Raw genomic sequence first — 20,811 nt, 5'->3', positions numbered from 1 at the left:
TGAATAAAAAGATTTGTGAATCACCTATCTGATAAGGGGCCTAGTATACAGAATATATAAAAACTCCGAACTCAATCAAAAGAAGTAGACCAATTAGAAAATGGACAGAGGACATAGATAGACCTTTCTCTGAAGTCTACCCAGCTTCAGAGACAAGGCCACAGGACACACCACTCCTCACCCACGGAATGGCTATCACCAGTAACACAAGGATGCAGAGAAATTAGAACCCTCCTGTATTGCGGACAGGAAATACTGATCCGGGCTACAACATGGATGGAGATGATGCTCAGTGAAAGAAATTGGATACAAGAGACCACAGTGATCCCATTGATCTGAAACGTCCAGCATCGCCAGATCCGTAGAGACAGAAACTCGACCAGTGGTCTCCAGGGCTGGGGGAGGGGCTGGGGGGTTCTCTGCTGACGGATACGAGACTTTGTTACGAGGTGGTGAAATGTGGACACAGTGGTGACGGTTGCACAACTTTGTAAATACTCTGAAAACCACTGATCGGTGTATTTTAACAGCTAAATTTAGTGATGTGTGAATTGAAGAAAAAGAGCTCTCTGAGCCCGATTCCCCACAGTCTCAGCCCCAGGAGACCCTGAAGGTGGCAGGGGCGCTCCTGGTCAAGGGCGGCCCTGGGTTCCTGCCCACTAGGCTCCTCCCAGGACCGGGCGCCCACCCAGGATGGCCCCACTCGGGAAGCAGAGCAGGGACTGGGGACCGGGGGTCTCTAGGACGAGATGCTCACACCTACTCCAGCTGACTGAACTCAAAGCTGGTGCTGGCTGGTGAATCAGCTCAGACGACACCGCAGCTGATCAGGAGGGTGTGGCTTGGGGAGAGGAGGACATGTTTGACCTCAGGCAGCCTCTGTGCTGCTGAGACCGTCTCTAGGTCCACAATTCTGAACAAGGCGATGGGGGAAGGGCCTCACGGTCCCCATTCACGCAGAGGGACCCACTCGTTCCTGGACACTTGCAGAAGGCCCAGCCCATCGGGAACACGGCTGGGATGTGTTGGGCCAGTGACACGTCAAGAGGACTTGGGACAGGGCACTGCTCAGGATGAGGCCCTGTGTCCCAGCCCGGCCCACAGCCCGAACACAAACGTCCTCACCTGGCAGTGCCCCTGATCTGGGGCACGATGGACAGGGTACTTCGAGGACGCAGGGCACAAGCACAGGGCTTGGAGAGGGCGCCGGGCTGTGGGGCTTCCGAAGCTCTGAGCACCTCCCCGCACCCTGCCCTGCTCCGCTCGCCTCCCCTCCATCCACACGCCTCCCCTCCCCTCCCTCGCACCCCTAGCCTTCACCCTTCACCTCCTCCTGCACCCTCCCCTCCTGCCCGCTTCTTGCATCCCTTCTCCATCCTTCCTCCTCCTCTGTCCCCACTGGCCACTCGCCTCCACCCTTCCTTCCGCATTCTCCCCATTTCCCGACACCCAGACCTACTCCTCAGCCACTCAGCCACTCTCCCCTACTGCTCCTGCGTCCCACCGCCCTCCATCTTTCCTGTCCTTCCCCCTCTTCCTGTCTTACCTCCTCCTCCCTCCGTCACCCTGCATGCACCTCCCCACTGGCTCCGTCTTCTATCTGTCTCCCCCTGCTCTTCCTCCCGCATCCTCTCTACCCCCTCCTGCTGTCCTTCCTCCTCCTCTGGGCCAGGTGTCTAAGCTCTGACCTCGGGCTCCTCACGTGGACACGGGCACCTCTGGCAGCAGCCCTCCCCCCACGGAGGCAGAAGGGGCTGCAGGGGCCTGGCCCAGGGTCAGTGGGGTGGGGTCCGAGTCAGCTTGGCTGGAGCCAGAGAGGACGGAGGCACCCACCCATGGGCCTCTGTCCCCACTGTGGCCACAAGAGACGAGGTGATGCTTACCCATCTGACCTCTTGCTGCTGGGAGATGTGCCTCCTCGATGGAAATGCACCCAGGGACGGGGCAGGAGAGATGGAGCTGGGCAGGTGAGGGTCAGAGAAGGTCAGGGACCCCGGGGGCCTCCAAACACCTACGGACACGAAGAAGAGTGGGTGCCAGGCAGCGGGTGGAACTGTGGGGTCACTGCCATTCCAACCCACAATGGGCCTCACGTCATTGGTCAGGGTTGGCACTGAGCCCTTTACCTCTAAGGGGTCTTGCCTTTGGAGGAGGGTCTTGTCACCAGGCAGGGGAATGTGACCAGGGTCAGGTGGATTCGGGCAGGTGCTGGCTTCTGGCACACGGACCCTCAGGACCAGCCCGTCCCCAATCCCTGAGCACATTCCCCCATCCCTCACCCTGCTGGCTACCAGTGCCAGGTGGCTACTTATGCCCACCCTAAGCCTTCGCAGTCTGAGTTAAATCCCTATAGCGTTTTCCACCCAGGCCTCAGCCAGCTTCTTTGAGGTTCTCTGGGTCTGACGGCCACATCAGAGGCTCACCTGGGTACAACCTTTATAGGTACCTGCACCCTAAACAAATACAGACGCTCTGGACTGGCCTGGAGCCCCTGGCTCACACCCCCTGCTCTTCCTCCCGCATCCTCTCTACCCCCTCCTGCTGTCCTTCCTCCTCCTCTGGGCCAGGTGTCTAAGCTCTGACCTTGGGCTCCTCACATGGACACGGGCACCTCTGGCAGCAGCCCTCCCCCCACAGACCGATTACGTGGCTGGATGCGCCCGGCCCATGGTCAATGCTGGGGGGTCAGCGTCGTCTTGGCCGCATCCCAGGAAGGATGGAACCGCCCATCTGGTGACCTCTACCCCCAACGTGGCCACAAGGGACGAGGGTGCAGGTGATGCTCACCTTTCCGGCCTCTCAACTGCTGGAGCGGCGCCTGGTCTCTACAGATGGACTGCGGTCGGGTCGGGCGAGGGTCAGAGCAGGTCAGAGACCACGAGGGCTCCCAACTGCCTATGGACACGAAGCACAGTGGGTGCCGGGCAGCAGGCAGAACTGCAGTGTCGCTGCCCGGGTCAGAGGTCAGGATCAGAACCGAGCCCTTTACCTCAAAGGTCTCTTGCCTTTGGGGGAGGGTCCTGTCACCATGCAGGTCTCAGCCGGGAGGCCTGGCCCTCTCCCGCCATCCCTTGGCCCATCCTCATGGAGTCCAGCCAAGCCGCCTCCAGATGGTCCTGTATCACAGTTATCCACTCCCCCTCCCACAGCATCACTGAGTGTCTTTTTCATTTACCAGTCTTCAAAGTCTTCATGATTACCTTCGAGGTGTGTCTGCTGTTAATGGCTGTGAATGTGCATTTCGTGGGTCCATCAGGATGTTATTGAAGTCCCGCACTGACGGGCACTCATGCTTTTCAGATCTGACAAATGCAGCCGGAGGGCTCCAAGCTCATGCTCTTCCCACCTGGAAACGACGCTGTCTGTCCCCTCCGTGCTCTTTGAGAAAATATTTGCAAATGAAGCAACTGACAAAGGATTAATCTCCAAAATTTACAAGCAGCTCATGCAGCTCAATAACAAAAAAACAAACAACCCAATCTAAAAGTGAGCAGAAGACCTAAACAGACATTTCTCCAAAGAAGATATACAGATTGCCAACAAACACATGAAAGAATGCGCGACATCATTAATCATTAGAGAAATGCAAATCAAAACTACAGTGAGATATCATCTCACACCGGTTAGCATGGCCATCAAAAAATCTACAAACAATAAATGCTGGAGAGAGTGTGGAGAAAAGGGAACACTCTTGCACTGCTGCTGGGAATGGGAATTGGTACAGCCACTATGGAGAACAGTATGGAGGTTCCTTAAAAAACTACAAATAGAACTACCATATGACCCAGCAATCCCACTACTGGGCATATACCCTGAGAAAACCATAATTCAAAAAGAGTCATGTACCAAAATGTTCACTGCAGCTCTATTTACAATAGCCAGGAGATGGAAACAACCTAAGTGTCCATCATCAGATGAACGGATAAAGAAGATGTGACACATATATACAATGGAATATTAGCCATAAAAAGAAACGAAATTGAGTTATTTATAATGAGGTGGATAGACCTAGAGTCTGTCATACAGAGTGAAGTAAGTCAGAAAGAGAAAGACAAATACCGTATGCTAACACATATATATGGAATTTAAGAAAAAAAATGTCACGAAGAACCTAGGGGTAAGACAGGAATAAAGACACAGACCTACTAGAGAACGGACTTGAGGATGTGGGGAGGGGGAAGGGTAAGCTGGGACAAAGCGAGAGAGTGGCACGGACATATATACACTACCAAACGTAAGGTAGATAGCTAGTGGGAAGCAGCCGCGTAGCACAGGGAAATCAGCTCGGTGCTTTGTGACCACCTAGAGGGGTGGGATAGGGAGGGTGGGAGGGAGGGAGATGCAAGAGGGAAGAGATATGGGAACATATGTATATGTATAACTGATTCACTTTGTTATAAAGCAGAAACTAGCACACCATTGTAAAGCAATTATACTCCAATAAAGATGTAAAAACAAACAACAACAACAACAAAAAAACCCATACATTTGGAAACATCTCTAAATAGTTCATGGGTCTAAGAAGAAATCATAATGGAAATTAGAAATACTTAGACGTGACAATACCAACAGGCACAGGAAGGCAGCTAAAGTGTATTTCAGGAGAAATGCAGAGTCTTTACGTGTTTTAATGGAGTCACAGGAGACACTGGAAATCCGTGAGCCGCTCATGGACTCGGGAGGCTGGACGCAGAGCAGGGCAGAGCCTCGGGGTGGAGGGAAGAGGATGAAGGAGGACACAGGAGGGCCCGGGGCTGGTCCTTCCAAAGGCCTGGAGCCCACGAGCTTATCCACCGGCAAGCACTCAGCTTGGGGACCCACGGTGCGGGGACAGCCCCCGAGAGCACGGGAAGGAGGCTGCGCGTCTCCTCACCTGAGCTGCAGGGCCTGGAGGGCCGAGGCGAGAGCTGTGCCCGGGCGTCCGGGGACGCAGCCCATCTGGAGCTCCTCGCCGCCGCGGGGCGGCCTGTCCTCACAGTTGGTTTCCGCTGAGCTCATCACAAGCTGCGTGGACGTCTGCGTGTGATGCCACCAGGTGGCTGGACACTGGGGTTCTGGAGAGAGTGCGGGGGGCTGGATTTCAGGGAGGCTTTGCAAAGAGGTTATTTTTAAACTACAAGAGAGGACCCCAAGGGCCAGGCGGCCGCGGGGGGGTGCGGCCGGGGTCAGGGCTGCTGAGGAGGGGTGTTGGCGAGGAGAGGGGTGGGGGGGACGAGGGTGCAAGCCGGGGAAGGTCCAGAGGTGCAGAGGCTCCCTTCCGCCTGCTCGGTCCCTCCCAGAGGTGCCAGCATGGGCAGGAGGCCCAAGCTCCCACGTGGCAATTTCCCCGCCCAGCTTCCTGAGTCTGCTCCCTGCCGGGGTCACAGCTACAGCCAGGACAGCAGGTCCCGAGGAGATGCCTGCTGCTTCTCAACCCCTAAAACCAAGTCTAAGAGAAGCGAAGATCTCCGTGACCATCCATCCCTTCAGAGTTTCTGGTACCTGGGAAGTCCAAAGTGCCAATTAAACCAAAGGAACTCCGTCCGAGACCCCAGAGCTCTGAGGTGAGTGCGTCGCCCTGCCAGGCACCGTGTGCCACCTATCGTGGCCCTGGCGAGAGTCCAGGAACCTGGTGCCTCAAGTGTGTGAGACCCAACGAGGACAGCCCAGGCCCCAGGCACTCTCACCCCGCGTCCAGAGGCTCGGCTGCGACTGTACGAGTACCCCCCCAGGTCACACTCTAAAGGGACAGAGTCACAAAAGAAGACTCCCTCTGCCGCCACATCTCCTGTCTCCGTCCGTCTGTCTCTCTCCATCTGTCTCTGTCTCTCTCCGTCTATCTTGAACTCCGCCAGCTGCTGGACTGAGCCCAGGTCACTCACTCTGGCCGTCAAGCCCTCATTACCTGGTCCCATGGTGCCACATCCAATTTCACTGTCCGTTCCCATCCGTGGAGCTAGCTGCATCGTTGTCACTGCCGGTAAGGACCCGCCCTGTGTCGTAAATGACGCTCGATGCCATGTCTGAGTCATGTGAGGTGGGCCTCAGCTCACCTCCCAGCCGATGCCCCGGGGGCCTGACTGGACGCGTGAGCCTTTCCCCTGGGGCTGCAGTGGGACCAGGAGTTTGCTTTCTCTGCTCCCTTCAGGGCAGCCCTATGAGTTCTAGCTGCTTCCATAAGGCAAGGAAAAGCAGACCGATTGGGAAGGAAGAAATAAAGCTCCCTCTTTGCATAGGACATGGCTGACTGTAGGAAATCTCAGCGTATCAACAAAAGCACGTGTAGAAGGACAGAGTGGGCTCAACAAACCCACACATGCGTCAGCAGGCGCCTCCGTGCTCATAATGATCAGTCATCGCGTGGAAACCAAATGAAGACACCACCCCGGCTATAGTGACGCCCTGGAAAATAAGACACTTAGGACTGAACGTAACAAAATGTGGACAGAACTGCATGCTGAAAACTACAGAATGCTGATAAAAGAAATCAAAAGCCCAAATAAACAGAGAGACAGCATGTTCGTGGATTGGGCGACAACGTGGTAACCGTGCCAGCTCTCCCAACTTGTGTTCCGCCAAAGACCCTGCTGAGCGGATGAAAATATTTGCAAGCACATAACCCAACGAAGGGTTAGTTCCAGAACACAGAGAGAGCTCCGGAGACTCAACAGTAAAGCAGATATTCCAGTTAGGGAGCGGGCAAAAGACACAGCTGGACACCTCCCTGAAGATGGGCACAGCTGGCGAAGAAGCTCGAGGAAAGACGCCCATGTCATCAGCCGTGAGGGAAGGCAGCTCAGAGCCACACGAGATGCCCTCCACAGCCATCAGACTGGCTAAGGTAAAACAGGGACCGCGGCCCGGGGACAGGAACCTGCAAGCCCCACCCCAGCCCCGGAGCAGCCTGGCGGCTTCTCACTGGTTGAACACGACCCAGCGTCCATCCCAGGGAAATGAGAGCACAACGTTTACAGCAGCCTGGCTCCCAACAGCCCCTGAGTGGGGACGAGGCGCACACGTGGTCCAGCCCCGCCACCGCCCTGTCGTCGGCAGTAGGGGGGTGACAGCCGCAACACAGCAGCGACTCGAACCAGCCCCGGCATATGCGTTCAGCACCCCTGTCCCCTCCTTGCCCTGGAGGCTCCGCTTTGTGGACAGGATGCCCGCGGCGCTCCCCGGAGGCACGGTCTCCGGGAGCTCCCCTGTGGGGCTGTGTTCTCACAGGCCTGTCTGGGGACAGAGGAGCCCCGTCCTGCCTGCACATGACACACTTCCCAGCGTCCGTCCTCTTCTCTTTATAACTTTTCTCTACAGATCTTAACTTCCCACTGGTTGACACAGAATTTTGGAGACAAGTACTAATACAGTCTGAGGAATAAAAGACTTCATTCTAGACCACGTTCCCGACCGAGTTCTAGACCTCTTTAAACCACGTCTTGGCAAACAGCTGCCCAAGTGTCCTGTTTTGGAGGTAATCGCGGGCACACGGACTCCTAGTCCTTCAGTGCTGGCCACCGGCCAGACTCACTGGCCACATGGTCATGTCCTCAAACAGTGAAATAGGAGGAAAAAGACTGTCTCTCCTCCCAGGTTCTGTGTTTATAAAACCCAGCGTCCACAGCAGATATCCAACACTGACGCCTGCAGTTCTGAGGCAGAAGTAAGTCAGGCTGAGCCAGGCGCTCAAGACAAGTTTTCTATTTATAGCCTCCTGGAGAAGAGCAATGTCTCCAAAGTGAGCCGTTAGGGAAACGCGGGCTGGGAGGTCCTGAATGGCCGCAAAAGAGTGGCCCCCGAGCGGCCCTCCGTCCTGAGGTCTGGGAGCAGAGCCTCGGGCCCTCCGTCCTGAGGTCCGGGAGCAGAGCAGCCCCCAGCAGCCTGCCCAGGACGGGACGTCCGCTTCCGGGCACGGCGAGGCCGCCGCGTGCAGGACCGGCGCCCGGGGACACAAGGAGCTTTTCTCAAGTGCTCCACTGGCTCTGGTGGCCACTCTGCTCTCCAGGCGGCCTCCAGACCTCTCCTTGTGCTGCTGGTGGCCGTCCCCGCGCCCCGTCCACAGGGGGCCCTGTGCTGCCTCTCGTGGACCCTCAGCCACGTGGCGCCTTCCTGTGGGCTCCCCCTGCCACCCCGCGCCCGGGACGCCATGACACCCTAAGTGTCCCTCATTCCGCTACATTTATTAACCACCTGCTATTATGTGTCCAGACCCACTGACTATGGAAACAGAGGGGGTTTTAGTCTAAAAGACCCTGTTCCTCTTAAAGGCCTCAGGGCATTTGGGCAGAACCAAGGCCCTTGTGGTTGGAGCAGACCCCACCTGGCAGGCCCCGGAGGGCACCACGGCCTGAGGTCTGACCACCTAGGAGGAGTGGGCAGGCCCCCTGGGCTCCCGATGCCCCCCCATCCCCACCCCCACCTGCACCCGCAATGTCCTCGAGCCAGGGGCCGCCATGCCTCAGTGCCCACTGAGACCCTGGGCGCCCCTGACCAGCACCTGCCCAGTTCTTGTCTTCCCCATCAGTTCCCGTTACAAGTGCCCACCCATACATGTGCATTTGCAGATACGCCCAAGTGTGATCTTTCCTGTGGTTTTAAAACCACGGCCTTGGGACTTCCCTGGCGGTCCAGTGGTTAAGACTCTGAGCTCTCGCCGCCGAGGGCCTGGGTTTGATCCCTGGTCAGGGAACTAAGATCCCACAAGCCGCACGAGGCGCAGCCAAAAAAAACCAAACCACAAAAAACCCCACGGCCTCTGCCTTTCCATTCTGTGGCTCCACACGGTGGCTTCTCCCACCTCTGCAGCAGGACCCCCTCCAAGAAAGCCCGTGAGGTGGTGTCTTATTTCTCCTGACCCACCGCCTGCATCTGCGTAGGATTCCCCTCGAGCCCGCTGCGCTTGGCCTGTGCGCACACTGGTTGCCGCTGGTTCATTACACGGCTCTTTACTACACACGGCTCTGCCCCCTCCTCACCCGGGCAGCTTCCCTGTTGCGTTCTCAGAGCGTAGAGCTTGGGGTCAGCCTCACGCGGTTCCGGGGCCATGCTAGTGGATGTCCAGTACACTCTCTGCACGGCCATCCCTGTGGCCCCGCGTTTCTGCCACCGCAGGCACAGCTAAACCCTTCTCCCTGCACCCTCAGCATGGATGCTCCTTTCTGTGGGATGGCCCAATTCCCCGGAGAGAAAGTTCTAGGTCAAAGATCATATATCATTTCAATTTTGCCAGATGCTGTCAGACTGCTTTCCAAACAACTATCCCTCTTGACAGTGCTACTAACATTAGGATACATATTTTTGCCTTTGATGGAGTTTGCTTTTCATGTCAGATCTATCAACTCCTTACCTAACTCCATGCTAGTAAGATTTTCTCCTATGTTTTAATCTAAACATTTTATATTTTTAGATTTTATGTTTAGACCTGTGGCCCATTTAAAGTTAATCTTTGCATAAGTTATACGGTTTAGATCAAAATTCTTTTCTTTTTCCACATCAGTATCCAGTTGCTCCCACACTATTTATTGAAAAGACGATTCTTTCTCTGCTGAACTGCCTTTGTACCCTTGTCAAAATCAGTTCGCCAAAGGAGTGAGGGCCTATTTCTGGGCTCTAATCTGCTCTGTCCGTCCGTGTGTCTATCCTTCACCCATACCACACTGTCTTCATTACTGCAACTTCAGAGTGAGTTTTTAGGTTGGGTAATGTGATTCTCACACTTTATTCTTCTTTTTCAAAATTGTTTAAGCTATTCTCGTTTTTTCCATCTGTACATGTAAATTTTAGAATCAGCTTGTCTCTGTCTACAAAAAGTCTTGCTGGAATTGTGGTTGGAATTGTAATTAATCTGTAGATCAGCTTAAGGAGAACTGATATCTTTACTATGTTGAGTCTTTCCATTCATGAACATGGTATGCTTCTCCATTTATTTGTCTTAAAATTCTTCCTTCATATGTATAACTGAATCACTGTGCTGTACACCTGAAACTAACACAATATTGTAAATCAACTATACTTCAATTTTTAACATTAAAAAAAATAATTCTAAAAAGCTAAAAAAAATTCTTCCTTCAGGATTTTGTAGTTTTCAACATACAGATCCAGTGCATGTTTTCTGGAGATTTATACCTAGTACTTGATTTCTGGCGCTACTGTAAATGTTATTTTAAAATTTTCTGGTTTCTAATTATGATCTTTCTGTTGCGATCCTGCATGCTAAGACCTTACCAAACTTGTGAATTAGTTCTACAAGTTTTTCTTTCAGAGTCCTTGGAATTTTCTACACAGATAATCAGATCGTCAGTGAATAAAGACAGTTTTATTTCTTCCCTCCCAATCTCTGTATTTTTATCTCCTTTTCACTGGGGTCGCTAAGACTTCCAGTATGATGTTGAATAAGGATGTTAAGAGTAGATTTCTTTGTTTTGTTCCTAATTTCAGGGGGAATATGTCCAGTTTTTGCCATTACATGTGATGTAAGCTGTAGGTTTTTGTAGATGACCCTTATTTGGTTGAGGACGTTCCCCTCTGTTCCATTTTACTGAGAGTTTTTATCATGAATGGGTGTTGGATTTTGTCAAATGCTTTTTTCACATCAATTGACATGGCGTGTGATCTTTTTCTTTAGACCATTAACATGATGAATTGTAATGACAGATTTCAACTAAAGAAGCAATTTTGCATTGCCAGGATAAATCCCAGTTAGTTGTGATGCATTATTCTTTATATATATTACAGGATTTGATTTGATTATATTTTGTTGAAGATTTTTGCAGTTGGCTTATGAGGGCTATTATCTGTAATTTTCTTTTTCTTTTTGGCATTCTTAGGTGTGGGGCTCAGGATAATGCTGCTCTCAAAATGCGAGTTCAGACATATTCCCTCCTGTTCTGTTTTTCTGGAAGAGACTGCATAGTATTATTGTTATTTCTTCTTTAAATATTTGGTAGAATTTGCCATTGAAACCATCTGGGCCTGGAGATTTCTTTTTCAGTAAGTGTAACTACGAATTCATTTTTTTTATGGTCACAGGACTGTGATATCGTGATTTATAATAAATATATATTTTGGTCTTCATCCCAAACCCCTTAGAATTTCCTAAGGGCAACGGGAGCATCTTTTGTTACAATATTTGGTCTTCTGGCCTCAGTCCCTGAAATCCCTCAGAGCCACGAAGTGAAATGGGTGTCTTGTTATTCATAACAAGTCTCTTTCCACCACTACTGGGTTTATGGTAAGAGGTGACTATTGGAAATCCCCTAAGGATGGGGATATTTTTGCCAGGGGAACCGACCATAATTAGAGGGTTGGAGCCTTCATGAAAACCCAAAAGGAGTGTGTTCAGAGAGCTGCCAGGTTGGTGAACCAGAAAGCTTCCACGGGCCAGGCCCTAAACTCCGCAGGGACAGAAACTCCTGTATTGGGAACCCTTCCAACCCTTCCAAACCTCGCCTTATATACATATCTCTCCATCTGGCTGTTCATTCATATCCTTTAATATCCCTTATAATAAACCCGCGATCTAGTAAGTAAACTGGATTCCTGAATTCTGTGAGCCGCTCTAGCAAGTGAATCCAACCAGAGGAGGGGGTCGTGGGAACCTCCAATCTGTAGTCAGTTCGTCAGAAGCACAGGTGAACCTGGATTGGCGGCTGAAGTGGTGTCAGTCTTGTGGGACTGAGCCCTTAACCTGTGGAAGCTGGTGCTATCTCCAGGCTGACAGAGTCAGAATTCAGTTAAACTTGTGGGACACCTGGTCTGTGAGAACCAAGTCTTTGGTGGCGTGAAAAACACACACACCCTAAGGACTACCCCAGCTATCCAGTTTATCTTGAGTGAGTTTTTTCAGTTTGTAGTTTTGGAAGAATTGGTGCATTTCATCTAAGTTGTCAAATTTGTGTGTGTGTGAGTTGTCTGTGGTGTTTCCTTCTTATCCTTTTCATGTCTTTGAGGCTTGTAGTGATACCCTCTCTTTCCTGATATTGGTAAAATATGTCCTTTCTTTTATTCTTGTCTGTATTGTTAGAGATTTATCAATATTTTGGTATTTTCAAAGAACCAGCTTTTGGTTTTACTGATTTTTCTCTGCTATTGTCAATTTTGTTGATATATATGCTTATTTTATTATTTCTTTCCTTCTGCTTGCTTTGGGTTTATTTTTATTTTTTGGTCATCATTGTAGTTTCTTAAGGTGGATGCTTAGTTAATTCATTTGAGACCAATCTTCTTTTGTTATGTAGGCTTTTAGTGCTATAAATTTCCCTGTAAACACTGCCTTATCTGCAGCCCATAAATTTTTACATTTTATTTAGTTCAAAATACATTCTAATTTCCCCTGAGACTTCCTCTTTGACCTATGAACTATTTAGAAGTGAACAGGTTAATTTCTAAGTGTTTGGAGAATTTCATGGTATCTTTCTGTTAGCAATTTCTAGCTTAATACAATTATGTCATACTACGTGTATGTTTTCAATTTTTTTTTTTTTTTTTTTTTTTTGCGGTACGCGGGCCTCTCACTGTTGCGGCCTCTCCCGCTGCGGAGCACAGGCTCCGGACGCGCAGGCTCAGCGGCCATGGCTCACGGGCCCCGCCGCTCCGTGGCATGTGGGATCTTCCCGGACCGGGGCACGAACCCGTGTCCCCTGCATCGGCAGGTGGACTCTCAACCACGATTTAACACTTTTTTATATCATTGGTATTTATAACGTGTTATTGGTTATGCCCATGCATTTTTGAATCATTGTAAATTTGGGAAGTGCTCTGTCAAGTTTCTTCCATGTACGAGGAGCTCCCACTTTCCTGTGAAGTGACGAGTCTTTGAAGATCTTCAAGGATCTGTGGACAAGGCGCTCTGAGCCATCAAGGCCGTCAAGGCCCTCGTGGTGCCACGGCCTCACTCCTCCTCGTGATCAGATCTGGGAGGAAACCACAACTCTTCTCTTCATTCTCCTGTCTCCGTTAATTGAATCACCTGACAATTCAAGAGCCTGTCCGTGACTTCTACTTGACACGGTCTCTTCCTCTTAATGAACGGTGTGATCTCAACATTCTTCTGTTGTATTTCGTGCCTCAATGTCTGAATATTTTCTGTTGATTTCAATGCTCATCTCCAGCACTTTTGTTTCATATTTCAGTATTTAAAATTTCCCCCAGTTCTTTAACAAGTAAATTTAAGGTGGGGGACTTCCCTGGCTGGTCCAGTGGTTAAGACTCCGTGCTTCCAGTGCAGGGGGTGCGGGTTCGATCCTGGGTCGGGGAACTAATATCCCACATGCCACATGGCACAGCCAAAACATAAATAAATAAATAAATAAATAAATAAATTTAAGGTGGCAAAAGTCAATGTCCTTCATATTTGTGCAAATCAGGAAGATATAATTTTTTACTGATATTGAAATATTGCAAAACATCTGTCCAAATGCAGTTAAGATGGCATATTCCTAACTCAGCTCTTCCACAGCCAGATGCCAGGTGATGCCCGCAGCTGCCTGTGCTCCATGCCACAGGGGGCGCATAATAGGGAGATACTGGAGTGGGAAGAGGCTGATTGAGTTAAAATGCTTTGTTCTGACAAATCTTACAACACATGTTGAAGAAACCCACTGCTAGGGTCCTTCCTGACGCCTGGAGGGGCTCAGGTGAGTGAGGGGTGCCAGGCTCCGCACTAAGTTGGCACCTCCCCCAGCCCCCGGCCCTCGGCAGCTGACCCTGACCCCCTAAGGAGCTTTCCTTTACCTGGTTGACCATGAAGGTGGGAATCTGTCCAGGGTCGGCCCTGGGCCTCCTCCCCACGGCTTTAAACACCCACCAGGTTGCCATGGCCTCCCTCCACTCAGGCATCTCAAAGCTGTCAATAAATCCCCGGGTGTCTCATGGGCACCCCCAAATCCACATCACCGAAATAACTCCTCCCACTGCAAGGTGGTCTTTCCTCAGCCCACCCCCGCATAAGCTGCCCTACTGTGTGCTCAGCTACTGAGGCTGACGCCGGAGTGACCCCTCCTCTCATGCCAACAGCCAGCCTGTCACCACGCTCGTCAACTATGCCTTCAGAGCACCGTGACTCCTGCCCTTCTCTTCCCACTGGACACCCTGGCCTGACCACCTCCACAATTACCCCTGATGGGTCTCCTGCTCTCGGGATAGAACCTAAGCCCTGCTCCAGGGGCCATGAGGCCATCCACACAACTTGCCGGAACTAAGGGGGCTCCCAGGTGCTGGGGGCTCTGAGGGGAGGGGGGACTGCGGGGGCTGGGGGGGCTCCGGGGGAACAGGTGTGCGCCTCGAAGTCCGTGTTGGGGGAATGCAGGAGAGGGAGTCTTGCTCCACTCGGCTACTCCTCCTTTCTGCCTCGGGCCGTGGGCCTGTGGTGGAGCTTCCATGGCCATCCTACAGCTGCCCCAGCCCTGAGCTACTACGGCAGCATAGATGGTGTCCACCTCTGACCTAGATGAGGATGCTAAACGCCCCTCTGGGTAAGCCTCTGTGCAGTGGGCATTCTGTGATGTCAGCCGCAGTTCAGGATCTGGCCGGTGTGAAGGCAGAACATGAGCCTCAGAGAGCACTGCCCCCCATTCTGCCAACGCTGCCGCACCACTAATTCCCTTGTGCTCAGACGGCCAGTCAATTTAGCCAATTCCTCCTCTTCCCCCAGATGGGCTCCCTTGCCCCGCCCCCCCATCACGTGAGGTCATTCTGGACACTTCCTGCGCCTCCACCTCCGGCCCCTCCCACAGCGCCCCTTCCAGGGAGCCCCAGCCACCCCACACCTGGCTCCGCCTCCCTCCCCTCCTCCTTCCCACCCAATGCCAATTTGGGGGGCTGCCCTGATCCCCCACGTGGCCCCCTAACTGACCTTCATCACGGCCATGCTGCACCTGGAGCCCAGAGTGGTCTCTGTGCCACTGAATAAGTGGGCAAGTGGTATCTCAGAGCATATCTCATTTCAGTTAAAAAAGTAAGTCAATGTAATATTTCTCACACATTGGTGTCATTAACAGCTCCAGTAAATCCTTGTGTCTCTTTTCTAGTCTTCTCCCCAAGAGGGCAGGGTATCTCAGCCTGCATACCTGGTGTCTATGCTGAGTTGCTAACTCTAAATCAGGAACTCCTACATGCAAAGATAATGTGGTCATATCTATTCTCAGGAATATTTCTGTGCTTCCCAAGGGCTTGGAGTATAAACCCAAGTACAGGTTGCATTTCATACTCTTGAAAAGAGGGAGGTGGCCCCATTTCCTGGGATGGTGGAATAGAGGGTTCAGGTCAACCCTCTGCTGAGAAGTAAAGAGCTGGGAACAGTATCAAGACAAAACCCATACACCTCTTAGAACTCCTACCAAGACAGTGAGGAATTGTGGGGCTAAGACCCAGAAGAGGGCTCAGTCTGAGAGACGAGTCACCAGGAGTGTCTGTTGATTTGGAGACAGCAGCTGTGAGGCTGAAAAGCTGATCAAAACTTGCTACAGAGCCCAGGGGCTGTGGTAAGAAGGGTGGCCAGTGAACCCTTCAGGTTTGGGTTGGACCCTGGAAGAGCTATACACTAGAGCCAGAGTGAGCAGGAAAGAGATACGCCCCTGTAAGAAGCAAAGCTCAGCTTCAAGCGATCCCAACCTGTCAGGATGAAGGTGACCTGACGATTGCCTGTGCTCCTAGCCTGGCAGTCTGCTCCAACAGAAGATAATATCATCAGTGTGTCATCCAATCATCAAGTTCTTTATGATTTCTTACATATAAAATGTGCAACACTCAATCGAAAGTAACCAGGCATTATCAGGAAATAAGATGTGATGAAGAAGAACAGGCAATAGAAACAGACCCAACAGAGGTGCAGATAATGGAGCTATTAGACAAGGACTTTAAAAGAAATACACTTGGACTTCCCTCGTGGTGCAGTGGTTAAGAATCCTCCTGACAATGCAGGGGACAAGGGTTCGAGCCCTGGTCCGGGAAGATTCCACATGCCGCGGAGCAACTAAGCCCATGCACCAAAGCTACTGAGCCTGCGAGCCACAACTACTGATGCTGCATGCCACAACTACTGAAGCTTGTGTGCCTAGAGCCTGTGCTCCGCAATGAGAAGCTACCTCAATGAAGAGTAGCCCTCGCTCGCCGCAACTAGAGAAAAGCCCACACACAGCAACAAAGACCCAACACAGCCAAAAATAAATAAATAAATTTATTATTAAAAAAAAAAAGAAATACATTTAATGTACTCAAGGAGCAAAAGGCAAGATTAACAGATGTGGGGAGGGGGAGACCTGGAAACAAAAACAAACAAATGAAAATTCTAAAAGAAATAAATAGAATAACTAAATTTAAGGACTCAATGGATAGTTTTGACAGCAGATCTAAAGATAAAGAGAGAATCGGTGAACCAGAAGGCAGGTCAAAAGAAATTATGTAGACCGAAACAGAGTCAAAGGATATAAAATCTAATAAAAAGCATAAGAGACATGTGGGTACAGTGGAAAGATCAAGCATATTTATTATTTATTTATTTATTTAAATAAATAAATTGGGTTGGGTCCTCATTGCTGCGCGCGGGCTTTCTGTAGTTGCGGCGAGCGGAGGGCTACTCTTCATTGCAGTGCGTGGGCTTCTCATCGTGCTGGCTTCTCTTGTTGTGGAGCATGGGCTCTAGGCGCATGGGCTTCAGTAGTTGTGACATATGGGCTCAGTAGTTGTGGCTCGCAGGCTCAGTAGTTGTGGCAAACGGGCTTAGTCGCTCTGTGGCATGTGGGATCTTCCTGGACCAGGGCTTGAACCCGTGTCCCCTGCATTGGCAGGCGGATTCTTAACCACTGAGCCACCAGGGAAGCCCTCAAGCATATATTTAATTGATTCTAGATGAAGAGCAGAGAGTGAGGCATCCAAAATATCTGAAGAAATAAGAGCTGAGACTTTCCTGAAACTGATGAAAGATATCAAGCTACAGATTCTAGAAGCACAGTGAGGAACAAAAAGGATAAATACAGGGAAAAACACATCCAGGCACAGTATAGTAAACCTGCTGACTGAGAATAAAGAGGAAAGCTTTAAAGTACCCAGGAAGACATGTCATCTTCAAAGGAGTGACAATAAGAGTGACAGAAAGTATGGAAACCAGAAGACAATGGAATAACATCCTCAGAATGCTAACAGAAATAAATGCCAACCTATACATCTATACCCAGTGAAAATGTCCCTGAAAAATAAAGAATGCACAGAAAAATTTTCAGAGAAACAAAACCTGGCAGAATCCAGTTTCCTGGTTTCACCAGGAAACCCATAGCAAATGAAATACTAGGTGTTCTCCATGGAGAAAAAAAAAAAAAAGTGACCCCAGATAGAAGTTTGAAAATGCTAGGATTGAAGAGGGACCGAGTTTGATCCCTGGTTGGAGCACTAACATCCCGCAGCCATGCAGGAAAGAGAGAAAGGAAGGAAGGAAGGAAGGAAGAAAAGGACTCAACCAGGTGAATCAGGTAAGTTCAAAAATAACAAGAATGACATAACTTCCAGTGAATCCCAAAGGGCCCCCCACTGTGGCCAGCACATGCATGGTGGTAAACTGCACCCTCAACTTTGGGGGGTGTCTCAAAATTGACAAATACGGGTGAGAAAATGAGGGGAAAGGCACTTCCAGACCTTCCTTCCCCTCCTCAGGTGTTTTACTCAGCTTTCAATTTTATGTCCTTTGGCTGGGCACCACTTGTTTCATTCAGTCTGTGGACACCTGGCCACACCCCTCACCAGCTCCAGTCCCCGCAGGTAACCCTCTCTGGCCTGGTGCAGATAATGGAGCTATTAGACAAGGACTTTAAAAGAAATACACTTGGACTTCCCTGGTGGCGCAGTCCTTCCCCTCCCGAGTTTCCTTCCATCAGGGATTTCTGTCTGCTCTACTCACTGTTGAATCCTCAGCAGCTACAACACAGCCAGGCACACAGGAGTTACTAAATATTTACGAAGAAATGCATTTAGGTGAGGCACGAATTGTTAACATTCATTGACAGTATTAGATGAATGAAACATCACCTATAGATTACAAACGTTGCCTTAATTAACAGAGTTGCCACTTTCTTCTGAAACCAACTGTCTGTGTCTGTGTCTGACTCTCCAGCTCTAGTTGTCGGTGCTCGCAGAATCCTGACACTCAGACTTTGCTCCAAGTCAGAGAACCGACCCGCTGCACGCCACGTTAATGTCACGGCCCGGGCCCTGCTAGGCCTCATCCTCACCGGGTCCGACTTTCGAGGCCCACCTACGGCACGCGCGGGTCCGCCCATCAGTTTCAGCCGGGCTGGAGGCGGTGAAGGCACCTTGGGGACCACCGCTGGCCCCGCCCCACCCGCAGGCCCGCCCCTGTCCGCAGGTCCGCCCCTGTCCGCCCGCCCACAGGCCCCGCCCCTAGAGGCCCCGCCCACCTCCTGCTGCCGCGCCGCAGCGAGGCCCCGCCCCACCGCTGGTCCTGACACCGCCCCCCCGGTCGGAAGTAGGCCGTCTCCCTCCCGGTCAACAGGCCACGGACAGTTCGTTGTCGTGTCTAGGTCAGTCACTCCCTAGGTCCATCATCGGGTGGGCCAAACAGACGGCCGACCAGTCCGGGGTCAGTCCTTACCGGCGCCGGTCTTGGTCGGGCCGCGCGTGGACGCACGCCGGGCGCCACTGAGGCCACGCAGCCCGGGGAGACGCGCGCTCGCCAGCGTGGGGCGAGGGGTCCCCTGGGCGGGGGTCAGCCCCACTCCTTGGGCCTGTGGGGCGGGTCCTGTCGGGGGCGGGTCCAGTGAGGCGGGTCCGCGCGGGCCGAGGCCGCGGCACCGCCCAGGGAACGTCGGCGCGCTCCGATGACGTCAGGGCGTCCGAGTTCGCCTCTGCGTGTGCGCGCCGCCGCCGGCCGTCCTCCCGGGGCACTCTAGGACCTCCGGCGCGGGGCGCTGGTTCTGCGCCTGCGTGGCCTGCGTCCTGGTGGTCCGCTCTTTGGCGCCGAGCAATCTACACCAGCAAGGGCTGGCTCAGCCAGACTTTCCTTCTCAAATTGAGTAACCCCCGACCTTATTCCCCAAAAGAACCGATCCCCAGGAAGGACAGACAGCCCTGGCAGAGAGCACTCGACCGGGTGGCGCCCATAGGGTGCTGGGCCTTGGGATGGCCATGTGTCCGCCCTGCAGTTCTGTCCCGTTAGGTCACCCGAGTGACCCGGGGGAGCTGGGTGGGCAGCTCCTGTGGGAAAGAGGACATAAGTGGGACAGCACCTCGAGGGCCGCGAGTTCGGGTTGTCACAAGGTCTGGCTGAGACAGTCTAAATGTCAGCTTGTGGAGATTGGTTGAGTAGATTGAATACACTCGAACGGTGACACACAGTGTGCCCACTAAAGGTTAGCTTCCATACATATCTATTCACGTACGTGTGTATTCGTGTATACATATCTATTCTTAGATGAGAAATATAGCAGCTCCCTAATGCATTAGTTTCTTACTGCTACTGTAGTGAGTTGCTACAGACTAGATATTTTACAATTCTGGAGGTCAGAAGTCAGAAATGGGCCTAAGGGGGTTAAAAATCAACGTATCCACAGAATGGTTCCTTCCAGAGGCTCCAGGGGAGAATCTAGTTCTTGGCCTTTTCTAGCTTCTAGAGGCTGATTGTCTCCATCTTCAAAGCGCAGCCACTCCAACCTCTGCTTCCATTGTCACTTCCTCTCTGATTTTGACCCTTTTGCCTCTCTTTTAAGGACCCTCAGGATTACATTGGGCCTATCCAAGTAATCAAGGACAGTACCCCCATCTCAAGATTCTTAACTTTGTCATATCTGCAGAGACCCCTTTGCCATCTATGGTAACTATTGACAGGTTTGGGGATTAGGACGTGGTCATCTTTGGGGGCCATTATTCTGCCTACTATTGCTTATATTTCATTTTTATTTTTAAAACTGTGTATTGTATGTACAGGAGGAGCAGGGGCAGATACACAGATGTCAGATCATTTGTCTCTGGAAGATGGGCATTCTTGGGCCTTTTTTTTTTATCTCTTTTGGTTTTTCTACAAAAAGCACATACTGCTCCTGTGATAAAAATCATGTTAAAGTTGGTTGGCATGCCAGTGCACCCAGAGGCCTCTTTCTGCCCCCTCCCCTCTCCCTGCTGCATCCTCACCCACCCCAGCCTGCAGGAGTTTCTGCCAGAAACCCAGCACCACGCTCATCCTCCTGCATCAGGGTGGGGGAGAGCTGCGCACTGTCTTCACTCGACAACTTGTCAACTTGCACTTGCTCTGCGGGAGCTCATGGTGTCGGGCGGGGGTGGGTGTCTGTGCCTTGGGGGCCCAAACCTGCGAAGCCACTGGTCTCTCCAGGACCCCTGGCCCCACGTTGGTGGCCCTGACCCCTTACAAACTACACAAGCAAGGACTGGCCCCGCCGGATATTCTCCCCAAGTTGAGTAACCCTTCCTTTATTCCCACAACGAACCAGCCCCCAGGCAACTGGTCAGCTCCCTGAGGTTCCTTTGTTAAATTTAGAGATCTTGGTTGGTTTCAATAACTGACCATCTGGGCCACATGTGCTTTTCTCTTCTGCTGCTGTAAATTCCAGCTCTGATGTTTTTTTGTTTTTTTTTTGTTTTTTTTTTTGCTGTACCCGGGACTCTCACTGTTGTGGCCTATCCTGTTGCGGAGCACAGGCTCCGGACGCGCAGGCTCAGCGGCCATGGCTCACGGGCCTAGCTGTTCTGCGGTGTGTGGGATCTTCCCGGACCGGGGCATGAACCCGTGTCCCCTGCATCGGCAGGCGGACTCCCAACCACTGCACCACCAGGGAAGCCCCAGCTCTGATGTTTTAAGTTTACCAATAGTGAGCC

The sequence above is a fragment of the Orcinus orca genome, chromosome 8, assembly GCF_937001465.1.
Source record: "Orcinus orca chromosome 8, mOrcOrc1.1, whole genome shotgun sequence".
Lineage (NCBI taxonomy): Eukaryota > Metazoa > Chordata > Mammalia > Artiodactyla > Delphinidae > Orcinus > Orcinus orca.
This window is presented reverse-complemented; position numbering follows the sequence as displayed.